This window comes from Vombatus ursinus, unplaced genomic scaffold (genome assembly GCF_900497805.2).
Source record: "Vombatus ursinus unplaced genomic scaffold, bare-nosed wombat genome assembly UNPS02014811.1, whole genome shotgun sequence".
NCBI classification, from domain to species: domain Eukaryota; kingdom Metazoa; phylum Chordata; class Mammalia; order Diprotodontia; family Vombatidae; genus Vombatus; species Vombatus ursinus.
In genome coordinates, this window is record NW_020954589.1 from 6908138 (window position 1) to 6914045 (window position 5908).

Consider the following 5908-nt stretch of genomic DNA (forward strand, 5'->3'; position numbering starts at 1 on the left):
TTCCTTCTCTCAAATTCAGGTGAATAATTTTGCAGGAATTTGGAACATTTTCTGGAAAAAAACCCAAATATTTCCTGGAAATGTTTTGTCAGTTGAAGTGTCACCAAAACCCAGCACATCATAGTAAGATTGTTTCTGGAACACCCATCCCTCACACTTAAGTGATTCCTCATTGAATTAGAATAAAAAAGTTTAGAGAGGAGCCCTATGGAAGGAAAGAACTTCTCCAGGACACTGTACAGGAAACACTCTGTCTGAAAGAACTTCCAAGCATCTGCTACCAGGAGATGCCTGTTTCACAGAGGATGAGGCTGGTTGGTTAGGTTTGCTTCAGGCATGTATGACTTGAGAGTAAGAAACAGCACAATGTATCCTCAATTGTGCCTTTTATATTTCATTAATTGCCAAATCCAAAGGATTCATCACATTTTGGCTAACTTTTCATTGAGAAGCCCCTCTACTTCCCAAGGTTGGTTGTCCTTGGACAGCACGTGCTATGTCTGGCAACCCTAGTGGAAGCCCTTGAGTCATTTTTCAGTTGTATCCCACTCTTCATATTGCCGTTTGGGGTTTTCTTGGCAAAGATACTAGAGTGGTTTGCCATTTTCTTCTCCAGCTCATTGTATAGATGAAGAAACTGAGGCAAACAGGGGTAAGTGATTTGTCCAGGCTCACAGTTAGTAAATGTTTGAGCCCAGATTTGGGATGAGTCTTACAGACTCCAGGACCAGCACTTGATCCATTGCACCACCTAACTGTCCAAGGCTGTAGGGATGCCCTTTATAGCCTTGTTAATAAAACCCACCAGAGCTTGCGCTAGCTGGCATAGTAATGCCAACTATCAAGGTATCAGGAACCCAGGGTCACCTCCATACAATGGGGACTTGGTGGAAAGTGTTTTTATATCCTATCTGTCAACTATAGATATATGAAATGGGGTGGTCAAAGAGCCTGATTTGCTGGGCTTAGGCTTGAACCCTGGGCCACTTTCTAAGAGACATGTGCTTTGGCATAGTGCTGATGGACTTGCATTTTGAGGTCATGGGCAAATCCTCACTGGTCTCCTGTTCCCCATGATATGGGAGTGCTGAGCATGTGCTCTGGTCACCTCCAGGAATATGGGCTTTGGCCTCATGTTGAAGGCTAAGCATGAGCAGAGGCTACTGATTGGCCCCTTGATCCCTCCCTCTAAAATGGTGGGGAGGAGGGCTGTGTGTCTTCATTTTCTTCATGATTCTGTTTCTGACATTCTGGGCTTCAGCACCACATCCCTACAGCTTTCTCATCCAGAGACATTCCTCCACCATTCTGGCCTCCTTCTCTTGCTAAATTCCTTCAGAGGCCTCCCTTTTGGAGAGGGGTTGGCCCAGGATAGCCAACCTTCATTTCCCTCCCGGCTCTGCTTCTGACTTTATGGACTTTTATACACAGGGACCTTCCCTTCCCCCTACCTCCTTCATCTTCCCTTTCATGTGTTGTCTTCCCTCATTAGAAAGTAAGCTCCACTGTCTTTCTTTTTGTTTTTATTTGTATCCTCAGTGCTTAGCACATGGTGTTTAATAAATGTATGCTGCCTTGCCCATGCCAAATAGCATTGGCCACTGAGGCCACTCAGGAGAAATCACCCACTCAGAAGATTTTGTTTGAAAGGCAACCTTTCCTTTGGAGTTTCTGAGAAATAGGAAGAGGAAAACTCCCTTCCACTCCCCTGACCCTCCCACCTCTCACCCCAACCAGCAGCAATGGTGAATATGAGCACGTGGCATCTAGATCTGAGAATGGACATCAAGTCTCTGGATGCCTTTTCTGCTTTATTTATTTCTCTGAGTGAATTATCAATCCTGAGATGGCTGTTTCTGGACTTTACCACAATAATATGAGTTCCATAAGTGAGGAGCTCCTGATGTACGGGATATGATTTCTGCAAAAACTTCTCAGAGGAGGAGATGACAACCATGAGGATGATGCTAGAGAAGAAAGGACTAAAAGAGTCTAAAATATGCTCTAGCTTGCCAGGAGATTTGGCCTTGTGAACTGCACAGATAGCATGGGTCAGGGGTGGCAGTGGAATATTTGTTCAGCAGTCCATGACTTCTAGAAGTCTTGGTGAAGATGCTTCACCTCCTGGGAGATAAACAGCTTCCATGGATTTAATTACCATCTTTACGCTGATGATTCTCGAATCTATCTTTCCTGCCCCATACATGCTGCTGATCTATAATCTCACATCTCCAGCCCAGGAACCATCCTGGATTCCTCATTATCTCTCACCCCCATATCCAATCTGATACCAAGGACTGTTGATTTCACCTTCGAAATATCTCTTGAAAATACCCACTTCTCTGACACTGCCACCATGCTAGTACAGGCCTTCATCCCCTCATGCCTGGACTTTTACAATAGCTTGCTGGTGGGTCTGCCTACCTCTGAGTCTCACCCCACTCCACTCCATCCTCCATTCAGCCAGTAAAGTGATTTTCCTAAAATCCAAATCTGATCATGTCATCCTCCCCAGTAAACTCCAGTGGCTCTCTCCAGTTTTCTTACACCTTACTCCCAGACATCTACTCTTCTGTCCAGTGATATTGGCGTCTTGGCTGTGCTATGAACAAGATACTTTATCGCTTAATATTTTCTCTGGCTGTCTCCCCTGCTTCGAATGCTCTCCCTCCTCAGCTCTGCCTACTGATTTCTCTGGCTTCCTTTAAGTCCAACTAAAATTCCATGTTTTACTGAAAGCTTTTCTTTATTCTAATGCCTTCCCTCTGTTAATTAAATTACCCTGTACATAGTTGTGGCTTAAATGGATCTTGGTTGCAGTTAGGAACATTATGAGTCAAATGGATTATAGTTACAATTAGGGACAAGAAACTTAAATCTTCCAACCAGGTCAAGAATGATATTGGCAGGTTGACTCTGTATTGGTTAAACATTCACATTTCCTGCTACTTCAGCCATATCCTGCATGTTTTAGGCTCCTCCACCAAACTGGCCCCCCCCCCCCCCCGCCCCAGCAGTTTTAGTAGAAAATATATTAATAGCTTAAGGACCAATCTTCTGCACAGAAATATTGCTGTCCATCACAAGGTGTTATTGTTGGGGCTCCTGTAAGTAAATCTAATAAAGCTTGTTTTGATCACCCTAGCTTTGAGTGCCTTTCCTAGGAATTCCTGCAGCATAAGCAATGAAATCAAATACTTAGGTGTCCCAGTCTGCAACAACAGCTTGCTTTGTATATATCTGTTTGCATTGTCTCCTCCATTAGATTGTAAGCTCCTTGAGGGCAGGGAAAATCTTTTGTCTCTTTTTGTATTCTCAGCTTTTAGCACTGGGCCTGGTACATAATAGACACTTAATAATATTTATTGATTGATTGACTGGGAGAATATAATAGGAGTGATAGGTTACTGCATCATATTTTAAATATTTCTCGGTTCTCACTTAAGAGTTGTTTTTTTTTGTTTTATGCATTTTTTTTATGGTGAAAGAAATAAATAGTTGTCCAATGCCTTAGCTACTTTGTACATTGAGTACACTTTCTAGAAGAGACACTTAATTCCTTTTTGAGAAGAATAGCAACATGAGCCATTCCTAAGCTTTGATATTGAGATTTTGATATTGAGTACTAGTTCTACTCTGCAGTGAGGGAATAATAGACCTGAGAATCTGAGAAGAGCCTGATCCCTTTGCTTTGAGGTCATATTCCCCTAGGACGTAAACCCAGTCCGCACAATCCCAGAGCTGTGTTCCTCCCTTCCTTAGTCAAAGGGTGAGCACTCAACCCCTATGGGCCGAGGGGAACATATACGCATTCACTGGCTTTATACACAGAGATGAAAGTGACGAGGTCTAGAGGTATAGGGGTGCTGGAACCCCGAGATCACGACAAGGACCCTGCCTGAATGAATTCAACCCAAATCTTCTTTCAGCCAGAGAAAAAGTTTATTAGAGATAAACCATACAGGGCAGACTCTTAAGGAATCTGAACATTAGTAACGCCCATGGGGACGAGTGGGCATGAGAGAGTCTCAGCCTTTTGGGCATGAGAAAGTCTCAGCCTTTAAATGGGGGCCAGGGTGGATCTTATATACACTAAAGTAACTTTGGTGCACCAGGAAGGGGCTGGGAAAAGGGTCTAGGTGAGAATTCCAATTGAAACGTCTGAGAGATTGAATAGACAATGGGAATAGATAATGAGAGGGAGTGGAAGGAAGAAGTTTGAAAAGCATCTGCATAAGATCAAAAGGTGGGGCTAGAACTTTCACAGGGAGATAAGGAGCTGGGCCCTTAGACAAATGAGAACCAGATTCCTTTTGGGGCAAGGGGCTAAAATCTTGGCTTGGGCCCATACCCCATCAGAAGGACTTGAGGTAATCTAACTCAATCTGATTCAGGAATCCCATCTGCTAAAAATTCCCAACAGGACGTTATTCAACTTTTACTTGAGTATTTGCAGTGATAGAAAACCTCCTGCCAGCCCCATTCCACCTTTGGAAGGCCCTAATTGTTATGTTTTTCTTTCTTTTCGACCAAAATCTATGTCTTTGTACTCTCCACTCCTTGATCCTCATTTTGCCCTCTGGAGTCAAGCCAAACAAGTTCAGTCCTTCTTCATCATGACACGATGCTTAAAATATTTGAAGACACTGATCGTTACTCCTCTATGTCTTCTATCTAGATATTCCCATTTTCTTCAACTAATACTTCTATGGCATGGTCTTCAATCCTTTTGGCATTTTGGTCACCCTCCTCTGGCTTTAGTGAAAATTATCAATGCTTCGCTAATTGGACAGATCCCAGAGCTCATGGCATAGCTATGGTCATTCCCTTCACTGGTCCGCATCTCAGCCCGTATTGATCTTCTCCTTCTGTGTGTTTCTTATCAATGCTCCCATGTAAATCATCCAATGAGAACCAGCCTGGGGTCCCGAGGCTTTCTGACAGGTCTTTGAATATTTCACAAGTTGTTGTCCTTGTTGTTGAATCATTTCAATCGCGTCCCACTCTCCATGACCCCATTTGGGGTTTTCCTGGCAAAGTCACTGGAGTGTTTTGCCATTTCCTCTCAACCTCATTTTACAGATGAGGAAACTGAGGCAGACAGTATTGAATGGCTTGCCCAGGGTCATACAGAAGTGACTGAAGCTAGATTTGAACTCAAGTCCTCCTGACTCCAGGTCCAATGCTCTGTGCAGGTACCACCACTGAATTCATCCTATCTATATATTATTCATCACTTTTAATTCAAAATGGGCCCAAGTCCTTTTCTGATCATACAGATATCTTTTCTGATATCTTTTATGCTACTTTTCTTCAAATGTATTTACATTTATTTAGATTAATTCCAACCACAAAATGTTCTAATCATTTAAATATTTATCAGGTTTTTTGTATCTTCATTCTTGGTAACTTTTCTTTTTATTTGGTTATAGTGTGTACCTTCTCTTGGTTCTGCTTTTTTTTTTGTGCTTTGTATTATTTCATAAAGTTATTTATAGATCTCTCTATTTTTGTCATACTCGTCTACTCTAACTGCATTTATGGTATACCATTATATTTGGGCGGGGCGGGGGGAGCATCTAGGCCTATGATTTCATGACTGTAGGGCAGAGGTGTCAAAAATCCTGTCTACTGGTTGCAACACTCCTAAGTGTTTCCTGAATCAGATTAAAATGTAATTGGTGGGGCAGCTAGGTGGCACAGTGGATAGAGCACCGGCCCTGAAGTCAGGAGGACCTGAGTTCAAATCTGGCCTCAGACCAAACACTTGACGTGGACTAGCTGTGTGACCTTGGGCAAGTCACTTAACCCCAATTGCCTCACTAAAAAAAAAAAGCTATAATTGGGGGGGCAGCTAGGTGGCACAATGGATAGAGCACTGACCCTGAAGTCAGGAGGACCTGAGTTC